The following is a 26,289-nucleotide window of genomic DNA, read 5'->3' as shown; positions in this document are numbered from 1 at the left end:
TTCTTTGTTTTTTAAAAAAAATTAGTATTAGTATTATTAGGTTTGAATGGTGATTGTTAGTTAATTAATTTGTTTTTATATATGTTTTTATTGTGTATATGTGGTTTTGTGGTGTGTTTGATTTTTTTATTTGTTTGTTTTTTTAAATAATTAAAAGAAATTGAATAAGGATGTGCAAAAGAATGCATCCCCGTCCCGCGTGCATGCACGGGGTGGGAGTAAAAAAATTTGCAGTGACGGGATCAAACAGGGCAGGGAGGGCAATGCACGAACCACAAATGCCACGGGGGCGTCTTGAGGTGCGTAAAACTAGAAACATGCACGTTCACGCGCGACACAAGAAATGCGGTCACACGGTAAAAAGAAATAAAAATTAATAAAACCCAAACTGTACGTCGAATCGAAAAACCGTAAAAAGGAAAAATGTACCAAGAGACGAGTGAAAATTGGTAGAAACATGCAACACGGGTTCCGAGGCAAAATCAGGGTGTTCACATGGAAAAAACGCAAAAAACAAGCCCGAAAACACATACGTGTATTAATATTGAAAAATATGCGCATCGGAACGAAGTGCAGAAAGAAGGAAATTTATTCAGAACAATGTGTCCAACAAGCCTATCATGGCAAAACACAGTTTTGATCGAGATAGGATGCGTTCACATGGAAAAAACCCCAAAAAGGGACTCAAAAATGGACTCGAAAATTAATACGGGAAGAACCGTGCATCGGAATAGAGGACGGTAAAAAGGAAAAATGTTTGGAAGAAAGGAATTCACAGGGTTGGTGTATCAAATCTCAGTTTGGGGAAAATTAGGAGGGTTCACATGGAAAAAACACGAAAACTGCATCCGAAAATACTCGAAAAACACTCAAAACAAAGGAATGGTGCAGAGGGAGTATGCCAGGGTGCACAATTGATGGTGCATTAGTACATCCAACCCGTCTGGCATAGGTGTAAGGAGGAAGGCTAGGGGAGCCTTGTAGTGCAATGTACAGAACAAAATGACATGTCCTGTGTTGATGGCAGAGACCCAGCCCGTGGGTGTAGAGGGAAATAGAAACGTATCTGACTCCAAGGGTCGTAACGTCTCTCAATCCTCACCTCTCAATAATTGATTGAAGAAACACCAGTCACACTCAACCCACCCTCTGTCTCATGCTCTGTTGAAAGATACAGAGGGAAACCCATTCCTGAAACCCATTGATGTAATCCTCACTGTCACTTGTGCAAAGGTTGTATGCCTTGTGCGCATTTGATGGTGCAACTGTGCATCCCACCATGTGTTGGCATACAGTGCAAGAAGGAAGGCCAGGGAGCCTTATGGTATAGTGTACAGGAACAGATCGTACATTATGCATTGAGAGGCCCAACCCGTGCATGCAACACTCCGGTCACACATCTCACCTCTCATTTGATTTAAAGAGAAAGATTGGTCACTCACCTCACCCTCTGTCTCACTCTCTGATAGATACAGAGAGCAGCCCATACTCACGTTCCCATCCTGTTGGGATGAAAGCTCACATCACTCAAGGGGTTGGTGATGAAGATCATGTCGGCTATTACTGTCATCAGGATCTTGAAGACGAGGCGTACCCAGGGAGATAGGTAACAAATCTCATATTTCAATGATTTGTAAGAAGAGTCGTCTGTTAAGAAGGGCAGACGAATTGATATTGCAGAGACAGCGCACCAAGGGAGGTGGCTTCAAATTACTTGTTGCTGAAGAGGTTCTATTGTGAGTCAGCTATCCTGAACTGTGGGGTGTTACCACCTTTTCCACAGTTAGCTTCCCGCTTAAGGGTGTTTCCACCTTTTCTTGGAACGAGGCCTATTATGACAGGGAATTTCTTCATTTTCTCCCATAATAGTTTTGTTGTTGTTTTTTTATTTTTTCTTTTCTGTTTTTTTCTTTTTCTTTTCATTTTTCTTTTTCTTTTTCTCCCTTTTTTTTTTCATTAAGAAAGAGAATGGTAGAAATACCATGTGTCAGGACCAACCTCGCCACCGTTTTTGGATCAGACGAGAAGAGAACAATGTCGGGTTGAGATATTTCTACGAGGGGGTAGTAGAACTTGACCACCTCATGAGGAGAATCATAAGGGCTATTAGAAGCACAACAAGAAGGACAGTGCGACGCCCAAAAGGGAAAGGGTAGGTCGACTGTGATTGTTAAAATCCCCAGGGGGAAAAGTACATCTTCAGACGATAACCATTGATCAAGAAAGGATCATTAGAGGCATCAATAGTCTGTACCTGAACATAGCCATTAGGATTGACAGCAAGTACCTTGTACAGGCCCATCCACCATTGTTGAAGCTTGCTAGGAAACTTGCCAAATCTTGAATCATAGGCTAGAACAAGATCACCTTCTTTGAACTCCTTGTGCTTGATGAAACTGTCATGATAGGCCTTGCGTCACGTTGGAGTGGTTTCCATGCACTGTAGGGCCATCCGCAGTATCTCATCCAAGCATTCAAAGTGCAGGAGATGGCTTTGAAGTGACTCATTATCTCCCCAAGTATTCTTTAACTACCACTCGCAAAGAGGGCGATTCCAGCTCCACAGGGAAGACGGCTTCTATACCATACACTAGGCTGGAAAGGGGTCTGTCCTGTAGAAGCTGCCTTATGGGAGGTTTTGTATGCCCAGAGGGCCTCTGTAAGTCGATCATCCCAGTCGCGACAATGTGTGGCAATCTTTCTTGTCAGAATCGAGCAGAGGATGCAATTGGTGACTTCAACTTGGCCATTGGCTCTGGGGTAATAAGGAGTGGACTTACGATGGTGGATCTTATATAGCTCTGTCAGCTCCTCCATGATTTTGTTAAGGAAATGAATACCTTTGTCACTTACCAGCTCGAGGGGACTGCCAAAACGGGTGATAATATTCTCGTACATGAACAGGGCTACGCTGTTACCATCGTCCCGCTTCAGGGCTTTAGCTTCACACCACTTTGTGACATAATCCGTACATACTAAGATATATCTGTTCTGCTTCCGTCTGGTAGGTGGATCAATGGGATCCACAAAATCAATCCCCCACTTCTCGAACGGCTTTCGAGGAAGAATGGGTTGCAATGGCATGGCACTTGTTTTGGTGGGCTTCCCCATTCGCTGACAAGCATCACATCTCTTGTAGTAATCATATGCATCCTTGTGGAGGATCAGCCACCAATATCCTACTAACAGAGCCTTCCTGGCTGTTGCTTCTCCTGCAAAGTGTCCACCACAGGGTTTGTCATGGCATGCTTTCAATACTATGCTGATTTCATCCCCTGCAACACATCTTTGTATCACTTCATCTTTGCCTCTCTTGTACAGTGCACCGCCTAGCAAGGTGTAGGGGGCTGATTCTAACAGAAGCTTCTTCTTCTCATGGCTTGAGATGCCAGGAGGATACTATTGAGTTGCCAGGAGATTGGCTATGTCTGCATACCACGGAGTAATTGTTTCCACTAGGAACAAGGAAGGATCAGAAAGGTCAGGATCATCCTATTCCTCTTCTTCTGTTTGAGGGATCCGTGATAGATGATCGGCTAGGACATGGGAATGGCCAGGCTTAGTCACCACTTCAAAATCAAACTCCTAGAATAGGAGCAACTATCTCATCAGTTGTCCTTTAACATTTGCTTTGTTCATCAAGAAGGACAGGGCTTCACGATCCACGTAAAACTTGAAATGTGTTGACAATAGATAGTGTCGAAACTTTTCCAGTGCAAACACCATTGCTAAGCATTCAAGCTCTATCACTGTGTAGTTCCGTTCCCTATCAGTGACCTTTCAGCTTGCATAATATATCGGTTGATCTAATTTAGAAGGGCCCTTTTGACATAGGACAGCACCTAGCCCTTCAACTAATGCATCTGTGTGCACATGGAAATCTTTCGTCCAGTCAGGAGGCTGCAAAATAGGTGCTTGGATAAGGCACTATTTTAGGGTATCAAAGGCTTCTTCACAGTCGTCAGTCCAAAGGAAACCCGCATCTTTCCTTAGGAGCTTATGCAGAGGGGTTGCCTTGGTTGCAAAATGTGCAATAAATCTCCTGTAGTAGCCCACATGGCCAAGAAATCCTCTCAATTGCTTGAGGTTTGTTGGTGCTATTAAGGCGACAATCTTCTCAATCTTCGCCAGGTCTGTTGCACGGGTCTGTTGCAATCCCTTGTGCCGAGACAATATGGCCCAAGAGAACTCCTGATGAGACACCAAAGACACATTTTTTGGGGTTGAGAGAAATCCCATTATCTCGGCATCTGTCAAAACATTGCTCTAGGTGTCGCCAGTGCTCACGGATTAAGCTGTAGACATAGAAGTCATCAAGATACACCTCGATGAAATCATGAAGATGATTCTGGAAGGCAGCCATCATTACTCGTTGGAAGGTGGCAAGAGCATTACAGAGCCAAATGGCATCACTCTATAGGCATAGGTCCCCCATTCTGTGGTGAAGGTTGTTTTGGATTGGTCATCTTCTACAATTTGGACTTGGTTATATCCACTGAATCCATCCAAGAGGGAATACAACTCATGGCCTGCCCCCACTGTGTCCAACAGTTGGTCTGTAAAAGGGATAGGAAAATGATCCTTCTTTATCTTCGAATTTAGCTTCTGAAAGTCCGAAGTTTCCCGTTCTTCTTGGGTACTACCACAATGGGCGAAACCCATTCATTGTTAGCCACAAGATAAATGAACTCGGCTTAAAGAAGTCTCAATAATTCAACCTTCACCAGAGCAGAATAATTAGGATTCACGTGCCTTTGTCTTTGCCTTACAGGTTTGGCATCAGGCTCTAGGTCAATATGATGTTGACATACTATGGGATCAATCCCCTTTAGATCTTTATATGACCAAGCAAACACATATAAGTTCTCTTTGAGTAGGTCTCGCAAGACCACTAGTTCTCCCTCTAGAAGATTGAGACCCACTTTTAGGTGACGTTCAGTACCGTCACTATCTAGGAATGTTACTTATCTTTCACCTTTCACTTCGCGGATAAATGTCCCATGAATTGCTTCTAGATAGAGGTCTAACTCTTTTAAGAGAGTAGTATCCTCGTCTGATGTTCCACTAGAACCAGTGTCCTCCTTTTAAACAGATGACTCATTCGTCTGTTGAGGTTGCTGGAATGGTATCAGAGCTTTGTCTACTTCTGTTTGAGTGGTGATTTCTTTTGGACTTAAGGATTCATCTTCAGAGGATGCATCCAGGAATGTCTCATAGCACGGACCTTCTAGAGGCCGTGGCTCTGAGGGCTTTGGCTTCTATTGGCAAGGGGCATCATCATCATCTTTTCGCTGGACTGAATAGTTAGGGCAATAGGAGCCACTAGTAAACTTAATTTTTATGCTTTTGATCCATTGCTTATACAGATTCTGCATACTTTGTGGTCCATTGATCAACCCAAATGGAACCATGGTCATTCCATCCAGCACCCTAAGATCTTCGGCCTCTGAGGTCTCTGTAGGGACATCAACAAGATCATCCACTATTAGAGAAACTTCTTCATCTGCACTTTCATAACCTGCTTCATTTTCTTCCGTATCATTTTCATCCTCTTCCTGTGGAGGCTCTATCTCTGCTTATGTAGGAGAAAAATAGATCTTCTGCATCTGTATCTGCTTCTGCTTCTGTCGCTGCTTTTGACTCTGCTTCTGTCTCTAGCTCTGGCTCTGGCTCTGTGTCTGTTACTGTCTCTAATTGTCTCTGTATCCGCTCTGCCTCTGTTCTGTCTCTGCTCTGTAACTGTATTGTCTCTGCTCTATATATGCTCTGTAACTATACTGCCTCTGCTCTGTCTCTGCGACTGTCATGTAATAGGGAGAACAGTACATCCATGCTTCTATTTCACTATCAGAGGTGATTTCAGAAGTTAATTCTAATTGAGGTAGGAGGTATTCTCCCATGGACAAGGATTTCGCTTCCCTTGGCAGTTGGCTTACAGTGTCCACTGTTAGGGACTGTGTCTTTGTTTTCTTAGGAAAGATCTTCTTAACAACCTCTTCGTCTCCTGTTGTACCATCTGTTATCTCATTGGAGGAGTCAATTATGACTTCAATGGATGTGGATCCATTGCCTTTTTGCGATCCATACAGCTTTAACACCACTTTGTTGGGTCCTTTGCCTAGGGTTAGGATTCCTTTGAACCAATCCATCCTGGCTCTTGCTTCAAAAAGCCAAGGTCTTCCCAACAGCAGAGGGTGTGAGGTCCCATAAGAATTTGATTTGACCACCAGATATGTTAGCCAATAGTCTCTTCCTGCAAGGGTTGTTTTTACATATGGGAGAATGCCCAACAGTTTAATTCTGCTTTGGTCCACCAATTTGATAAGCCACTGTGTATGTTGAATTCCTTGCAACCCTAATTCCTTCATTGTCACATCCGTCATTATGTTTACTGATGAGCCTCCATCAATCAATGCATCTGAAATAAAGCATCCTTCTATCCACACTAATCTCTGGGGTTCTAGGATCTAGGAAGGTATTAGCCACATCTACTTCCTTTACAGGCTCTAGGGCCTTATTGGTCTTGGTCGTTGTTGAAGGAGTGATCCTTAGTCCACGTCTTCTTGTCAATATGCTTTTGAATTTCTTTCGGCAGCTAGGAGATAGCATCAGTAACTTTGGAATGTTAAGTTTGGTTTAAAAGTGTCTAGGTCTTTTACGCTACACTCATTTTCATCTTTCCTTTTTCTTCTAGTAATTGCAACATCGACACTTCCTCTGTTTCTGGAAGTGCTTCTGTATCATCTATCGCCTGGACCTCCGGTTCTGTTTCTGGGACTGTCTCTATGACTCTCTGTAGCACTACAGTGCTATGTACTGCACTGTTCTGTTCTGTACTGCTCTGTCCCTCTGTTGGCAGGTTGAACTTCACAGTCTTGGCAGGAGAGTTATTTTCGTTCTGAACAACTGGTTCCTTCTTCTTGGTGTGCATGACAGTGGCAACTTCCAACTCTACCAAATTAGAGGTAGGCTTTTGTACCTTCTGTTGGCTATCAATGCCATTGTTCTTTACAGGGGCTAGGCTTGGACAGTCCTTTGTAGTGTGGCCTTCTCCTTTGCATCGGCTACATAAGGGCTTGTAATCCACAGATCGTCTAGGGTTTGGACAATTCGGGGAGATATATCCCTTTTCTCCATACCCGTAACATTCCACCTCTGATCTCTGACCACCGCCAGATTGTCATCCTCTGTAACTTTGAGAGGGAAACCTCATTGGACCAAATTTAGGACCAAACTCCCTAGGCTTTGGTCCAATATCTTTTGTCATTTTGGATTCCAACAAGTTAAATCTTGCATTTTCATCCTTCTGTCTTCGCTCATGCATCTCTTTCAAAGAGCAAATATCCTCTGTATGGTTCTTCCGCAAACAGTAGGAACAGAAGGCTCCAAGAATGGTTGGTTTTTGGGTACATTCAGTGGTTAAATGTCCCGCTTGATGACACTCTCCGCACCATGTATTAGAGTGCATCACATCTCTTTCAGCTCCCATAGGAGTGGATATATTGGCAGTATTCACCTTCAGCATCTGTAACTGCTCTGTAATCACATCCAGAAGCTCTTTCTTGATACTTGAAACTGAGTTGGATAAGTAGTCCTTCAGATTTTCACCTCCTCAAGTACTTATAGTGGGATTTTGGGAACCTTCTGTAATTAGTGCATACATTGGTTGGGTTGATCTAGAGGGTCCTCTGTTCTGATTCTGATTCAGAGCTCCTGCTAAGACTTGGGGTTGTTGATTCCAGTTGGTAGGGTTCCACTATTGTTGAGTTGCCATTGGAGGAACTGTTTGAGGCCACTGTTGTTGTGGTTGAACCATCATTTGAGGCACTGTCGTCTGCGGCGACCACAGTGGGTTAGGTGCATTATACTGCGACACTGTTTGCATCTGGGGATAGGGGTAGGGAATTGTCCCTGAGATTGCATTTGGTGGGTATACCATTCCTGGCATGGGAGGAGGTAAGACTCCTCTTCCTGGAGTCATTGATAGCCTTGCTTCAACTTTGTCATACAATCTTGCACCTTCCATTGCAGCTTGCAGATTTACTCGTCTTCTCAATTCCACGAACTTGCGAACTTCTGGTTGTAGGCCTCTGAGAAACACTCCTTTTTGGATGCCTTCGTTTAGATGATGGTTAGTCCATCTCTTCAGGATGGATTCCATTCACGAGACATAAGCTTCTCCTCTTTGTCCAGAGGATTGACTTAGGTTCATGAACTCCTCTCCATCCCCTCTTCAAAACCTTCATGCCTGAATTTAGTGAGGAAGGCCAACTTCAGGTCTCGTCCCATGTGCCAAAAGTTCCTGATGCTTGTCTCTCATACCACTGAAATGCCGCGCCCTTGAAAGTGGCGGGGAATATTGCTAACCAATGCTCAGGGGTTCTCGCATTGTTAGCCACACATGCTACCATAAACTCTGCTACATGAAGATCAGGGTCTTCATTGTACTCTCCCTTAAAAACTGGCAATGGGACTACATTTGCTGGCCTGTCATCAATATTTCCAAGACGAATCTGACTAGGAAGGGGACCTTGAGTCGCTATGGGGACTTCTGTAAAGAGTGCTTTTAGGGCGTCAAAGGAGGCTTTTGTTGCAAGCTCGTTCTTAGCTTTGATTTTTACCTTCTCTCTTCTCACATACTCTGGACTTGTTCTAACGCTTGCCTCTTTATTGCGTCATTCATCAGGGGGTTGGCTCCAACCAGTTGGTCTGTACTCAACAGGATAGTATCAGAGAGGGCTTCAGTCTCTGAGGGATTCTTTGGCCAATATCTCTCTACTTCATTCTTTTCAATATCTCTGAATTTAGCTTTCAAACCACTACAGAGGGGAAGATATTCTAGTCTGAAAGTATCAAAACTCATTCTTCTTAGGATCGTTGTTGTGTCATTATAATAATGCCAACTTCTGGGAGTTTCAACAGTGTATGTTGTGAAAAACACTCTGTCTACCAACTTCCAGTGGGTTGCTAATTGGACAAACAGAAGATTGTCAGTGCACCAAGCATCCCATGTATCTTGTTGTTAAGCATCCATGAATAAATTCCAACTCCTTTCCTTCTTGTTTTCGTGAACCTCCACAGACCACGACTCCTGAAGCTTCTTCACAAATTTCCACTTGATGATGTCTGGAAACTTCTCAATGAATGCCAAATCTTCCATGGGTGTTCATTCTTTCTGTTTTTGCTCTTCAGTTTGTTCCCAAACAGTTTGCCACCAAGATGCAAGTTTCTACTGCTTCAACAAGAAGAGGAAACAATCCACCACATAAAGCATGCATCATGATGGTGATATGTTTCCGCCATTGTGGGATGAACTTCTTGTGGAAAGTGGCTTTGATAATGAGAATCTCTAACTCTTCAATGGAAGAAGGAACTTTGCAAACTTCCATTGAATTCTCCTCTTCTTGGCAATGCCATTTCCTTCATTTTCAGCCTCTTCTAATGCTTGTTGATGGCAAGCTTCCCCGGCTGCGCACCAAAAACACAGAGCCCCAAGAGGAACACCAAGAAAAAAGGGATTCTACTGCAAGAAAATCTATCTTATAACATCAACAAGCTTTTATTTCATTCTTTTGATCATCAAAACAAAGAAAACAGCAAATCTTCACGCAGCATCATAGTAGATATCTCCCACGGATTTGATAGAATCAACAATAATCTTCAACATCTTCATAGAATCCATCAATAGAACAAAGAACACAAAAGAATACACCATATTTTGAATGGAAATCAATCACATAATATTCATCTTCAATGTCTTCATAGTTCTCTCTCTCACTCTCTCATATACAGTTACACTGTTTTGATAGATTTGGCTATCTCTGACTCTCTCTCTCTCTCTCTCTCTCACTTACTCTCTCTCTCTCTCTCTCTCTCTCTCTCTCTCTCTCTCTCTCTCTCTCTCTCTCTCTCTCTCTCTCTCTCTCTCTCTCTGTGTCTCACACAATAGTACATCATCTCCTCACTACAATACTCTCTGTGTCACTCAGTCTTCTCTTCAGTCTTCAGTAGCTACTTCTTCCATTTGTTTTAGCTCTTTTGAACTTAGATTCATCATTTCCAAAAGTTAGAAAACTTTTCCAAAGTCACACATACTTTCTACATAACACTTACAGAAGATCTACAAAACAGTACAGTACAGTACCAGAGCAGCTACAGTACAGTTAGAGTACAAAGACAGAGGCTCTACAGAAGGTCTACAGAGGGTCATCAGAACCTCATAACTCATACTCAAACCATTCTGTACTATCAAAAAATATTCAATAAGCTTCCAAAAGATCTCAATCTTCATTAATCATCAATCCATGCTTCATACAGAAGAAAATCAAAACAAAACAGAAGCTATACAGAAGGTATACAGAACCAATCAGAACCTATCAGAACATCACAGAGCTTAATATCTACATTAAGAATCATCATGAATTTCCAAAATATAATCAATATCATCCAAAACACTCTCAAATACTTCCATTAACAACCATACGTCACTCTAAATCCATCAAAAATCAATCATTCAGTCCTCAAAAACAACAAAAATTGGTCAAAAATTCAGTCTTTTTCCACTCTCAACAGTAGGTAGGGAAGAGGAACCCTAATGGTGAGAACGAGAATGAAGGCTCAATGAAGTACTAGAATATGAATGATGACATGGAGATGGATTACCTAGGGGCTATCAATATGTAGGGGGAAGCCCAAGAGGTTAAGAAGGCACTGCAAGCAAACCAACAAGATTTCAATCGAAGTCTGAGAGTCTCATTGGGTGAAGAGAGTACTACATATAGAACATCAGTCTGCTTCTCTCTTTAGCAAAGATGCTTTGAGTATCTCAACTATGGCATCTACATGCATTTTCCTAGCAAGCCTCGTATAATGGAGGAGTTCTCTAGATGGTTTTGGGCTATCTTTGGTGCAAAGGCTTGTCTAGTACAATATAGGTTTATTAAGTGGGGGTCTTTTTTTAAAAAATTATGGTTGCATCTAAGGCCAAGAGATATTTTTTTCTCAGATCAATGGTTGGGTTCAAGGGTAACTTAGTTTACTCTCTCCCTTGGAGGGCCAACTTTAATCTAGAAGTACTCTAGTTTCAATGCCATGTTTGGGTCAGCTTTTGCTCTTTGTCGACTTGGATGGATGGTGAACTATCAATCTTGGAAGATATCCTAGGCAAACTGCTACAAATCCCTAAAGTTCTAGAATGATTTGATCCCCGTGGGATCAAGCTACTGGTTGTGTGTGCAAGGAGGGAGGCCACTACATAAGAGACTATCCACTCAAAAACATGCAAGGCAATATGAATAGCCAGGGATGAGGTTTTCAAGAAGGCAACCACTAAGCAAGCTAATCCCCCACAAAGCCCAACACTTAGGGGAGTGAGAAGAAAGAAGGTAAGGAAAAGGATGATGTTGCTAGAAAGAAGGAATTAGCCAGCAAGGCACCTCAAAAGGCTACCTAGGTTGCTTAGTTTTCAAACCAAGCCTCTAGAGGGGCCTCGATGGCCAACATGTTGGGGGTGAAGGCGCCTCCGCCTAGCCGCCCGTGTATTACTACACTGACAGTCATCGCCATTGCACACTACAGGTGGCGGGCGCCCATCACCGTCACTTTATTCTTTATTCTTTTAGTGACAGTTTGAATAAAGGAAGGCCCGGTCACACATTGTGATTGTTGGAGTTCCCATTTCTTGTCTCTCTCTCTCTCTTGCTCTTGCTCTCCCGCCATAGCTCTCGAGTGCAAGCTTCAATCCTTCACACCTTTCAACTGGCATCAAAGCTTGGTCTCCCGACTCTTGAGCTTGGTTCGTGGCATTCTCAGCTTTCCATCGACTCCCCACTCGCATTGGGTCTCCTTCCCGGCAGCCATATCCGACTCCTTCGAGCTCCCCTCACTCCCCGGCTTCCCGAGCACCTTCCCGGCCCCTTTGGGCACCCTCAAGGCATTCACACAGAGGTATTGCTTCACTCTTTATAGGGTTTACCTTAGTTTTCAGCCCTCTTGAAACAGGGCATCCATTACACTCCCAGCTCTCATTTCATATGTGGGTTGCTCTCCCCTTGTTGTTAGAACTTATTTGAGGCCTTCCTTGGCTTTAACCGGACCCCTCCAAAGCTTGGCCACCATTTTTTGCAGCCCCAGAACTAGCATTTACAATTGGCAGAATCACGCAGCCCTCCCATATGTGTCTTCAGCATTGACAGTCACAACATCAGCTCTCCCCCTCCATTGGCACTTGGAAAGGCTCCATTTCAGGCATATGAACATGCTTTGATGCTTGGTTTTGATGGTTGATGTGTTGGCATAGCATTTGGACTGATTTAACACTGTTTTGGGACTGTCATAACAGTCCACACTTGTTTGGCATTGTCATTTGATGCCCGGATGTTAGGGGAATGTATGCCTATTATTTAGCAACCATTTGGAGCTGATTTTGGTGCTGAAATTCTTAGTTTTGAATAGTAAATCATTGCTATACACAGTTGGACTGAAGTCATTTTACTCATGTATGCTTATGCCTATGCTTTTCAGGCTATGTTTCGAGCATATATGGTGATGTATTGACACTTGGGGCTCGACATAGAGCTTGGTTTTGATTCGGGATCATTGGTTGAGCTTGAGCTCAGTTTGTAAAGCATTTGGATGCTCCATCTTGGATGTACTTATGGCATGTATGTTGCTTATGTCTGACCGGTCTTGACATGCTTAGCCTATGCCATTACTACATGCTAGTTACACTGTTTGGAGCCTATTGCTACTAGAGCTCTTGGCTTGACCTTGGATTCCCAAAGTTTACTTGAGCTATTTATTGGCTTGCCAGAGTTGTATCTTGGGATGTACTTGATGTCTTACATGCTTATGGATGCTACATATGGATGCTCTACCACCTACATGTTCGGGATATACCATTGATGCTTGATCTTAGACACTTGTCACTGGTGCTTGTACATGCTTTGTTCGAGCTTTGTTGCTTGATATTTACGGCTTTTGTGCCAGTGGAAGCGTCTTTGGATGCTTGAGAGCCATTGAGCAGATGATCTATTCTCTTTGAGCTTTTGAGACTATTTGGAATCTTTTACCCTTCACGATGATGCATGGTTCATATGTCTTGGTTCCTCTAATGCTAATGAGATGACTCTTTGCTTTGGGTCCCTCTCTTTGTGAGCTGACACCTACTTGTGTCAAGTCTTGGTAGTGGCAAGAAACTTTGCCCCGTTGACTGGGGGGTGTGCCTACTCATTGGCAGATGTTTGTATGGCATGTTTGGGTGTTGGATTCATGCTTATCGACTATCATATGCCTATGTTATGCTCGCATGATGCCGGCTTTGGTCTTGGTAGTATCTGATTGACTTGGGATTCGATTTTGGCACTGTTAGCTCTTATTTACTGAAATCTGTAATTTATTACAGCAAGTATATATGTATGGACTGACATGGTTTTTTCATGCTGAAATATTCTGAAATGATGTACTTTCACTAGTACTTGGTGGGCAGTAGCTTTGGTTACACTTTTCTCACCATTTTCTCTCGATTTTAGTGATTTTTTTGTCATTTTCTGTAGTAAACAGCAAACAGTTTTGAACTGTCTACAGTTTTCCAGCCTGCATTATGGTGAGTTCGTCCACGGATCATGCTATTTTCAACATCATTAAGCTTGATAGTACGAATTACTCTTATTGGAAGAGCCAGATTTGGTAGGTGTTGGTGCAGAAATCGCAGATCAGACCTTTGAGGTTGAGCGAGCATCCACTTGCAACTATGCCAGATGAGGAATGGCTTGAGCTTGATGAGTTATGCAAGTCCACTATTATATTATCTCTCACAGAATAGGTTCATTACAATGTATTTGAGAAAGAATAGAGTGCATAGCAGTTTTGGGATAAAATCAAGAATCTCTATGACAAGAAAAGTCCAGCGAGTCAAATGTATTGCTGAAGCAGCTTATGGATCTATGCATGAAGGAGAATGTGACTATGTATGCTCACTTGAGCCAGTTCCATTCTATACTCAAGTACTTGACTTCGCAGGACATCACTTTTGCAGAGGATGTCACTCCTCTTTTCTTGCTTGGTACTCTTAATGAGTCATGGGATGTATTCTACACTGCATTATGTGCCTCTACTACTACCTTGAAATTATCTGATATTGAGAGTGCTCTTCTACAGGAAGAGGTTAACCATAAGAATTTGGATGCCTCTCGTGTATCGCATGCTATGACAATTAGCAGGAATGATGGATATGGAAAGCATGGTAGTGGCAGTGGCAGTGGCCGTGGATGGGATTCTTAGAAATCTCGGTCCAAGTCTCGTGGGAAGTCACGTAGCAAATCTCGTAGTAGGAAATGCAGATGTTACTTGTTACCATTGTGGGAAAAGGGGCCATATTAGGCCACAATGCCATGAACTGCGCAATGAAAGGCACAAAGATAAGGGGAAAGACAAAGTGCAGGATAAGTCTTCTGATAGCAGCATTGCCTGCAAAGTCCAGTGTTAAAATTGAAGAGATCAATGTTATATAGCCTGAGGATGTTGATGATGATGATTATATCCTTGAAGCTTCTTCTAATGCTTTGCAGATGACAAAGATACACTCTATGTATACAGAGTGTTGGCTTTTGGACTCAGGTGTGTCCTTTCATGTGACACCTTGTCGAGAGTGGTTTCATTCATACCGTACTATTTCAGGTTCTATACGCTTGAGTGATGACAGCTCGTTTGATATTGTGGGCATTGGTGATATTAGGTTGCAGTTTCCTTCCGGCAAGCAGCAGTTTTGTTATGCAGGATGTACGTCATGTACCTACTTTGACACATAGTCTCATGTCAGCTAAATAGTTTAATGATGCAGGTTATCACGTATCTTTTGGAGACTCTGCATGGAAGATCACTCGTGGCAGACTTGTGATTGCGAGAGGTCCCAAGGCTGGCAGCCTCTATCCCTTGATTGTATCAGCTTCTTCCCTTGATCATGTTTTGTCTGTAGGTTCTATCCCACATGTATCTCTTTGGCATGCCCATTTGGGCCATATGTCTTTGAAGGGAATGAAAATGCTTTCTATTTTGCAGTACTTACTGCCCCTTGATTATGCATGTCTTGATTCATGTGAGCATTGTCTTTATGGCAGGAAAACTAGGTCTACGCATAAGAAGTCTGGTAGACCACGCATGAGTGAGCCCTTGGCATTGGTACATTCGGATGTCTGTGGGCCCATGCCTTGTCAGTCTATGGGTGATGCCAAGTATTTTGTTACTTTCATAGATAATTTTTCACAAAAAGTTTGGGCTTATCCCATTAAGCTGAAATCCGATGTCTTGGCTGTGTTTCAGAGATGACTTGCATTGGTTGAGAACCAGTCTGGGTATAGGCTAAAATGCCTAAGGACACATAATGGGGGTGAGTATGTCTCACGTGCTTTTGAGCAGTTATGTGATGAGAGGGGTATTAAGCGTCAATTGACTACCCCCTACGCCCCCCCAGAATGGTTTGGTTGAGTGGATGAATAGAACCATCCAGGAGTGTGTACGCAATATGCTTAGCCATGCAGGCCTACCACACAGCGTTTGGGCTGAGGCAGTTAGTACATCTATGCATGTCATAAACAGATCACCTTCTAGTGGTTTGGATTTCCAGGTTGCAGAGGAGGTACAGAGCCTTCCGTGAGACGATCTACTAGAGACAGGCGTCCACCTGATAGATTTCAGCCCTCGATGCATTATGTCTTGGTTACAGATGCAGGAGAGCCTTTAACTTATGATGAGGCTATGCGCAAGGGTGACAGTCACTCCTGGGAGAGGGCTTTGCAGTCTGAGATAGACTCCTTGCATAAGAATGGCACTTGGGATTTGGTTTCCTTGCCTGCAGGTAAGAAGGCTTTGCCTTGCAAGTGGATGTACAAGTTGAAAAGTACCCTTGGACACCCCAAGCCGACATGCAAGGCTAGATTGGTAGCAAAGGGTTTTAAGCAGGAGCATGGCATGGACTTTGATGAGGTCTTTTCTCTTGTGGTTAAGATGACCACCCTGCACTTAGTCTTGGCTTTGGTTGCTTAGCTTGACTTGGATTTATACCAGTTGGATGTCAAGACGGCTTTCTTACATGGGGACTTGCATGATGAGATTTATATGGAGCAGCCTAAGGGCTTTGCAGAACTTGGCAGGGAGCACCTAGTGTGCAAATTGAAGAAAAGTCTTTATGGCTTGAAACAGGCACCTAGGGAGTGGTATCATAAGTTTCATGCCTTTATGCAGTCATAGGACTACGGCATGAGTGCTATGGATTCGTGCCTTTACACGAAGAAAGCCCGTGATGGTTCTTTATTGATTTTGGTCATCTATGTGGATGATATGCTGATAACAGGGAAAGCTCATGATGAGCTAGATGCTCTTAAGGCTCAGCTCAAGAAGAGCTTTGAGATGAAAGATCTGGGACAGGCCGCTCACATACTTGCTATGCGCATTAGATGCGACAGGCATCAAGGACTCCTCTACTTGTCACAGAGTGAGTACATTCATAAAGTCCTTGAGCGCTTCTACATGCAGGACGTAAAGCCTATTGGTTGTCCATTGCCTTCTTATGTGAAGGTATCATAAGCTGATTTTCTGCAGAGACAAATGAGGAGAGGGCCGAGATGGCCAAGATTCCCTATGGATCCGCAGTGGGCAATCTTATGTATGCCATGATAGCCACTCGTCTAGATATTGCCTTTGTAGTTGGTGTTGTGGCACGCTATACGGCTACACCTGGCAAGAAGCATTGGGATGCCATGAAGGGTATCATGAGGTACCTGAAGGGCACTACAAATATGTGCATATGCTATGGTAGCCAGGATACATGAGTCATGGGGTACACTGACTCTGATTATGCAGGACATGCAAATAGTAGGAAGTCCACTTCCAGCTATGTATTCACATATGCTGGAGGTGTTGTTTCTTGGATGTCTAGGGTGCATAAATGCATGGCCCTTTCTACTACAGAGGCCAAGTATGTTGCAACCACTGAGGCTTGCAAGGAGGCCATTTGGTTGGGTCATTTGGTTACTAACCTTGGTATTGATGCTATCCCTACACTGCATTTGGATTCTATGAGTACTATTCAGTTAGCCAAGAATCCGGTCTTCCATGCGAAGACGAAACACATTGAGGTGAGGTATCACTTCATATGTGGGGTCGTTGAGGACAAGTCTGTTGATCTTTTCAAGATCTTAGCTGACCAGAATCCTGCAGATTTGCTCACGAAAAGCCTCTCTACAGAGCGCTTTGCCTTCCTCAGGAGGTTGATGGGCGTGGGATGAGATGACGTCTTTCCTCATCTTGTTGTACATGTGTACATGTTATACTGTATTTTTTCTTTTTCTTTTCACTCCTCACTAGGGCAGATTCGCCTTCAAGTGAGAGGTTATTGGGGTAAAGGCGCCTCCGCCTAGCCGCTCGTGTATTACTACATTGACAGTCACTGCCACTGCACACTGCAGGTGGCGGGCACCCGTCATTTTTACTTTATTCTTTATTCTTTTAGTGACAGTTTGAATAAAGGAAGGCCCGGTCATACATTGTGACTGTTGGAGTTCCCATTTCTTGTCTCTCTCTTGCTCTTGCTCTCCCGCCATAGCTCTCAAGTGCAAGCTTCGATCCTTCACAGCTTTCACAACAAGGAGTCATTGTGTCCAAAGGTACAACACATCACCAAGGCAAGAGGAAGAACAAGGTTTTGCTTAAGAGGTTGGCATGTAAACCACTTGCGTGGATAGAAACTTCTATGTGGTTCTAGACAAGGATGAGGATGAAGATGATGAGGTGCACATATATGAATAGGCTTACTATTATACCTTGGAATGTAAGGGGGTTGGGAGGAGAGATAAAAAAGGATGCATGCATGCATATAATCAGGAAATGCAAGCCTGACATCCTGAAGCTACACGAGGTGAAAATTGATGTTGAGCAAGGAAAATGACTATTCTTTAAGGATTATTTGGTATCTGGAGATTATGTTAAACAAGGGAAGAGAGACATGCTATGTCTCATGAAGGATGATGCAAGCATAGTGATAATCACCATCTAGCATGGATCGCAATAGCTCACAATCCTTTCAATTTATGGCCCAAATCATTTGTTGATTATGCCCACACATGGTAAGAATTGGAAGACAAGTTGGCTGATCATAACACCATTCTCTTTGGAGATTGGAACATGACCTTGTCAAGCAATAATAGGTCTCATGAAGGGGGTTGCATGATTGCCCAGAAAGAGACAAGTAGCAAGAGTTAGAGGTTACTCATGACTTGATCAACATGGAAATAGCCTTTGGAAATTATGAAAAAGTTTCCCTTCACATGGCACAACAATCAAATTGGTGATACTTGGCAACCAGCCCAATTAGATAGATTCTATCTCAAAAACGAGGCTTGATGGGTAATCCCCGATGTGAGATGGTGAATCCTCATAGAAATGATTGCCTTGATCATGTTTTGGTATTGTGTAGATTCATACTACAAAGGGAAAATGACAATTACAGTGACCCCCCGTTTAGGTTCAACACCTCCTTTCTTAATAAGACGGCCTATTGTCATCAATCGAAGGATGCTTGGAAGTCAAGCAAGAGGTGCTATAGAGACCTTGTCTCGAACTAGATGAATTGTGTTTTAACTCAAACAACAAAAAGCTATGGCAAGGAACAAGCTAGGTCTCAAAGAAACACTCTCCCTACTGCCCAAAGATCTCATGAGTGTATCCTTATGGCTCTCTCTCTTGATCTTGGTAACTATCATTTGCATCAAATGCTCAGAGGAGTGGAGCATTTCCTTAACAATCTAAGAGGCTAAAGTTGAAGCTACAAAAGTATAGTTGAAGGGGAAATGGACCCTATTGCGGGATGCACCCAATTCATTTTTCTTTAAAGCTCTCAAAATAAAGCAAACCCAAGAGACCATCCTAGCAATAGATGATAGGAAAGGGAATGTGTTGAGGGACGATGTTGAAATTGCTAAAGCCTTCACTGGGCACTTTTCATTAGTCCTTGGAACCCTACTACAAGTCATACATGACTACAAAAAAAGATTGGATGCCTTCCTCAAGGTGGAGATCGGTATTCTACGGACCAAGGAAGCTCTCCTCTTGAACCAACCATTCTCCAAAGAGGAGCTAGAGCATGTGATGATGAGAATAAAGAAAGGCAAGTCTATAGATATTGATCACATTCCAATGGAAGTCTACCAATTCTTATGGGATGTCAGTGCTGATGATTTATGCAAGCTACTCAATGGTATTAGGTCAAATGGGGCCTTTCCCAAAGCCCTCAATATGGGTTTAATCAAATCCATTCCAAAAGCATTGGATAGATCCAAGATTTTAGGATGGAGATCTCTAACCATGTTGCATGTGTTCTATAAAATAATGGCTAAGGAAATAGGCCAATAGAATTAAGTTTCTCCTTAGGGGGCTCATTCACCCACATCATTACAATTTTGTGCAAGGAAGAAATTTCATGATGATGATGTTATTAATCTTGCTTTGTCCATTGATATGGCCCTCTCACTTAAAGAAGACTTTGTGTTAATTAACATGGACTTCAAAAAGGCATATAACAAGATTAGTTGGGATTTCATCTTAGTAGTTCTACAAGCCATCAAATTTGACTCTACTTTCATAGTTACGGTGAAGATCATCCTTACGAGTGCTTTTGCAATAGTCCAAGTAAATGGGCTCTATTCAGACCCCTTTGAGCTAAAAAGATCACTTAGGCAAGGCTATCCATTGCCTCCCTTGTTGTTTGCCATTGTGATAGACCTACAACTAAAGAATTTGGATCTAAAGAATCAAAGACCTCATTAAAAGGCTCCCTATTTCTAGTACTAAAGAACATGTGTCTCAATTTTTGCAAATGATAACTCAAACATTGTCCAACATGAGAGACAATTAATTTAGGTGTGTTGATGGAAGAATATGATACATTTTGCAACCTCTCAAGCTCAAACATAAGTACCTCAAAGTTTGAGCTAAAAGCCTCAAACTAGGGATGAAGAATTCTAAGGGCAAAATGGCTTCAGTTCCGTACGTCAGCCTAAAGGGCATCTGTCCTACAGCCGTTTTATAAGCTGTGCGATAGGCCCACAAGGCCGCCATTAGCTTGTTGTCCCAGTCACTTCTCGAAGTAGACACGACTTTTGTAAGCACATTGACTAGGATTTTATTTGTGGATTCGGCTTGGCCATTAGCCTAAGGGTAATAGGGAGAGGACTTCCGATGAATTATTAGGAAGGTAGAGAGCAAGTGGGCAATCACTTCATTAATGAAGTGTGTGCCTTGGTCGCTTACAAGTTCGATTGGACAGCCAAACTGTGAAATGACCTACTCCCACAAGAACTTTGCGGTGGTCCTAGCGTCGTTCTTCCTCTTGGCTCGTGCCTCTGCCCATTTCGTTAGATAGTCGGTCGCCACTATGATGTATCGAGCTTGGGAATACTGTGCTGCAGGACTGATAGGTCCAATAAAATTGATGCCCCATTTTTCAAAGGGTTGTCGGGCTATGACAGGGATCAACTCCATCTTGTCCTTTTGCACAGGCACTTTGGTCCTTTGGCACTCATCGCAGTGCTTTACAAATTTAGCTGCATTGCGGAATAGGGTGGGCGACCATAGCTGGGATTGTAGTACCTTTCGGGCTGTTCTGTCCCCACTAAAGTGTCCTCCAGCGATTCCACCATGTGCTTCATTTAATGCGTCATGCATCTCGTGCTCACACACACATCTGCGCAATAAAGGCCAGCTATCAGTTGGTATGGCTGAATTTTCAAGATAAGTCTCTTCAGCCTGGCCTTCTCAATGGGTCGCTCTGGTAGTCCATATTCTAGCACTTGCACTATGTCATCGGCCCAATACGGCGTCAGATCTGCTCTAAATAATTCTCGTTCACTAGACAAGTTAAAAAGATGGGCATCCGGCAAATCGTCAGGCACGCCTTGCCCAGCGGCTTCTCCTGTGGGTATGCGGGACATGTGGTCAGCCATATAGTGTTGCTTTCCTTTGCGTACAACCACAGAGAAGTCAAACTCCAGTAAAAGGAGTAACCATCTAGCTATGCACCCCGTAGCACAAGGCTTGTTCACCAGATACAACAAGGCTTGATGGTCAACAAAGAAGACAAAGGGAGTGGCCAACATGTAATGCCTAAATTTCTTTACCGCAAATACCATGGCCAACCCCTCCCTTTCCGTCGTGGAATAGTTCATCTCGGTCTCTGTGAGCTGCCTGCTGGCAAAACTCACCTGGTAATCCAAGTTATGATCACCAGGCTGGCATAGCATGGCTCCAATAGCAAACTTAGAGGCGTCTATGTGCACATGGAACGTTATGTTCCAGTTTGGGGCTCGCAAGATTGGTGCAGTCATAAGAGCCTTTTTCAACTCCTCATATGCGCGCTGGAATTCCTCCATCCACTCAAACACTATCAATAGCTTGTACAAAGGTCTAGCTATTAATGTATAATTTAGCACAAATCGTCGATAATATCCAGTGTGTCCCAAGAAGCATAGAACTCCCTTGTAGTTGTCGGGTGGCGGCAGGTCAACAATGACTCTGACTTTGGAAAAGTCAGCAGCAATGCTGTTCCTTGACACTACGTGCCCTAAGATGCATCCGTGTTTTACCCAGAACTGGCACTTTAAGGGGTTTAGTGAGAGGTGGTACAACCTACACCTTTCAAAGACAGCTCTCAATTTCTCCAAGTGTTCGGCCCAACTAGAGTGTAAACATAGGTCGTCTACGAACACTTCCAGTTCGAGCCTAAGCATGTCCTTAAAGATAGTGCACATTAGGCGTTGGAAAGTTGCAGGTGCGTTCATTAGCCCAAAAGGCATGACAATGTAGGCGAACATGCCCCATCCCGTGGCAATGTCGTTGGGGTGCACTTGCACTTGATTGTAACCCGAGAAACCATCCAGAAAACTGTAGGCTTCCTTCCATGCTACCCTCTCCAGCATGTGCTCGATGTAAGGTAAAGGATAGTTATCCCTTTTCGTAGCAGCATTCACCTTTTTGTAGTTTACGCACACTCAGATTTTTCCATTTTTCTTCGTGACAATCACGATAGGTGATACCCAGTCCGTGTGCTCGATCTCATATATGAAACCTGCCCTCATGAGTTTATCAATCTCCTCCTTCACTGCATGGGCGTGCTTGGGATTCATGGGGTAAGGTTGTTGTTTCGTTGGCACTGCATCTGGAACCATTGGGATGTTATGATTCACGACCCTAGGGTCGACTCCCTTAAGTTCGTCCAATGTCCAGGCAAATACGTCAGTGTACTCTTGCAGGAGCGCAACGAGTTTGGTCTCTTCCTCCTCCCCCAAGTCATCTGCAACGAACACAGGTCTTGGCTTTTCCCCTTTCCCAGCCAAGTTAACCTCTTTGACTTTGGCGGGTCCCTCGATCGGTTCACTAGTCTGACCTTGTCTTTTTGCACCTAACAGAACCACCACTCTGTCACCTTTTTTAAATTTTGTAAACCGTTTGGGTAGATCCTGTGGTCTCCTCTGCCTTTCCGCTTCTGAGTCCCTTGCTTGCTTCCTGGCCTCCTCTTTTAGCCTCCCGCGCCTCAGGTGGACTGGCAAGTCTCCCTTGGTGTGTTTGACCTTAGAGGGTTGCGGTATCTCAGGATCACTCTCAGTGCTAATTTCCGACTCTGAGTTGAACTCGCATCCCTCACTTGAGGAAGGTGTTTCCCCAGGGGGTCGTAGTTCCGAAGGTGAATCTGTCTCGAGCACTAGGATTACCCATGGTTGTGCTACTCCGGCTTGCTCGTAATCTACGGCTCCTATTCGTTCTAGCCAGGATCTGTCACACTCCATTAGCATGACTCCTTTTTCGTTCCGACTGATCCCTTCTTTCCTAGGCCTTAAGTCTGCCCTGATTTGCTCTATCGCTTTTCCCTCCGTGTCGTATTCTATTGTGTCTACCTCTTCTTCACTCTCTTCTCCCGTAGAGTGACAGTCCTCATACTCCTCATCATCCGGATCCTGTCCTTTTGACTGCTCATCATCCCCTAAGCTTCCCTCTTCAATCTCCTTGTCGTCAGTAACTAAAGCCCAGTTATATAACAAGTTCAAGTCATGGACCTTGGTCCATTTCCATTCTGGTTTAACTAAAAGGTCACGTAGAGGTTTTAAGTTAGCAGCCAAATTGCCGTTCAATTTATCGCTCAAATACTCTACGATTTCCTGAAGCTCTAATTTGTTGTTGGGGATGTGGGACGAGGCCGGTTTGCCTGGGTTGAGTGAGCTTCCTGCCATCATGCATAGCGGCACAACTAGCTCCTCAATTGGCATGGTAGCGGTTTTAACAGCTTGTTGATGTGGTCCTTCCTCATCCGAGAATGGTAGGTCAATGGTTGCCAACACGTGCATCCAATCCCTCTTATCCTTAGGGCAAGGAATATATCTAGCGTGCGATCCATAGGGCTTGGTCGTTTGAGTATCGCCTTTTAGCATGGTTGAGATGGCAGCCAGGTCAACAGACGTCGTCGTCCAAGTATCCATCTCTACCCTCACTGCACTAGTTCTGTTCCCTAGGAAAATCAATCCATTGCCCCAATCCTCTATGACTCGTGCATTCCTCATCCAAGGTCGGCCTAATAGTATGTCGTAATCCACTCCCTTCATGACAATGAAGTTTACCGAGAATTGCACACCGGGAATCTTTACCGGCCAATTCTTTAAGACCCCAAATGGTCTTACCCTCATTCCATTTGCTAGCGCGACATTGAATCTAGCAGTCTCTACAGGAGGGTTTTCCCATGCCTCTAGGACCGCATGGTTTAGCACACTAACACCGGTGCATGTGTCTACAATTCCTTTCCGAGTCATGTCTCCTAAGGCTAGGACGGGGCAAAACTGCGTGCATTTCAGTGCCTTCCCAAAAAGCATTGATGTGCAAAGACTTAGGATCTGAGTGTAGAGTTAGACTTGGGATCCGTGTAACTGCATCATGATCTTGCGGATCAGCACCCGCAAGTTCTGTGTGTCCCTCGATCGAGTCTTTTAACTCCTGCCACAAGGAGTGATTTTGCCTAAGCAGATCCTCCAAGCTTAGAGTTACTGGAGTGGATAGCAAGGTTGTGAGGAGGCTATTGGACTCTTGTCTTCCTCTGAAGCTAGCAGTTCTTGTCCATGCATTCTGTCTGCCCTGGTGAGCTTCCCCCCGACCTTGCTGTTGTGCTGAGTCGCTCTTAGTGGTGCAGGTATGCTCCCAACCTGTGGTTTTGAGGGTGAGGCTGGTGTGCTAATACTGAAGAAGTCGTCCATAGGATCTTCCAATATGGGTTCAGCATCTTCGAGGTGCTTTTGGGCGTCCTTGACCCACTCCTTGACCTTAGCTATAGCCTCGAGTTGCCGTTTGGGGTGGGGATATTCCCCTACCTTGGCACTCCCTAGCTCTGCTGTCTTAGGAGCCGAGGTCTCTGCCTCTATGTTTGTGACCTTCTTTCCCGTTACCAACGTAGTCGTTTCCTCGATTTTAAGGGTTATCTTCGCATCGGTTCTCTTTTTCCATCTCCTCCGGCTTTTCTTCCCTATTGAGGTTGCATCAAGATTACTTGGCCCTGGCAAGGAGATGCCTGCTTGCTTCGTTTGAGCTCACGTCATAGCATGTAGTGGGATGGGCGTATCCTCATTACCAAAAGTTTCAACTCCAAAGAGCCCCAAGGGCACCAATGGTATGTTGGCAGTGCTCGTTGATGGCTTCCGCCTAGGACAGTCAGGAAACAGATGTGTGATTCCACACTCTGTGCATCGGAGATCCGCTTTGTCTTTGTTAGCTTGCTCTCACTCTGGGCAGTGCGATGAAATGTGGCCTGGGTGGCTGTAAGTCCAGCATGTAACTGGATCCTGGCCAGGCCCTCCAAAGCCTCTACCTCGTCCTCTTCCTAAAGCCATCACCGGCACTGACCGATAGTCCATCAGGACTGGGTTGCCCTCCTCGTCGTAGGATATGTACGGATTGACATAGGTCTCTTCCTCATTAGGCTCCTCCACAAAGTGAACAGGAGCATCGCTTAGGTGAGTGAGTCACAAAAGGCCCTGGTGGCCTAGGTATACCAGTTGGGTTCATTTCCAGCCTGGGCACGGCAGGTCTTGAGTTAGTTGGTGCTGGAAGAGCTAACTGGGTTCCCCTGCCAAAGGAATTAGATGGCCTATTACCTAAGTATGGAGGGTTGTACTGCTGCATGTATGGGAATCTCCTCGACATTCTGCAGTGCGCTGCATCATGTTCGAATCTACCGCAATTTGAGCACGGCCGAGATCTAGGATCCTGGCACTCCACTGGGAGGTGATTGCCGCCGCAGTACACACATTGTACATGTGATGTCACATGCTTTCCAACGAGTTCTTGCAACCGTGCAATCTCCATTCTCATCTCTGCCATCCCTTGGTCGTGGTCTACACTCTTTCCCTTGTCCTGCGCGCTAGCAGTTGCTTTTTCCCCTAAGGTGGTTGATCTCTCAGGGTCCCTCTGGCTTGCACTATCTCGGTTGGTAGTCCTCATGCTACGTTCCCTAAGTTAATCATCTACGCGTATTGCCTCCTCGAAGACTCGAGCTAGCACGTCTCGTTGTAAGGTGGAGTTATTGGCCAAAGCCTTGTAGAGCTCCTCACTCCGAATCCCATTCATGAACACTGTAGACACTGCCCTCTCGGTAGGTCGCTCATTGGCAAGGATTCTCTTGTAGAGACTGCGCACCTGAGTAACGTAATCCCTAATGTCCTCCTTCTCCCTTTGACTGATATTCATCAACCTAACTATGAGGTTATCCGAATACCCTGCATCCGAAAACCTCTTGATGAAGAGGCCCTTAAGGCGAGCAAAGTTTGTACATTCTGCATCATCCAGACTAGAGTACCAGGTCCTCCCCTTGTCGCCTAAGCACAGGCCGAAGGCTTGAGCTCGTTGCGTAGGGTCAGTAAGACCATTCGCCTCACACACTTGCTCGAACTGCTCCATGAAGCTGTACGGGTCACTGCTAGGTTCGTATCAAGCTAGTTGTTTTGCTACTATGGGGATTCTAGCCTGCCCCTTAGCCCCTTGTATGACTTCCAATCCTAACAGTAGCGCGGTGGCTAGGGTAGTAGCACTCTGTTCCACGGATGTATTGTCCGTGAGTTGCTTTGCCACCAATTCACTCAACGTCATGCCAGCCTCTGCTGCCCATTCCCTCTCTACGTTCGGTCCGGACTTGGCTGCCCCAGCTAGGTCCAGTACTCGTCTAGCCTCGTACATGTCTACGTCTTGCTGCAGCCTTCTAGTCCTTTG

Source organism: Lygodium microphyllum, chromosome 1 (genome assembly GCF_053477565.2).
Source record: "Lygodium microphyllum isolate KBCC chromosome 1, Lygodium_microphyllum_v1.1.10, whole genome shotgun sequence".
Lineage (NCBI taxonomy): Eukaryota > Viridiplantae > Streptophyta > Polypodiopsida > Schizaeales > Lygodiaceae > Lygodium > Lygodium microphyllum.
This window is presented reverse-complemented; position numbering follows the sequence as displayed.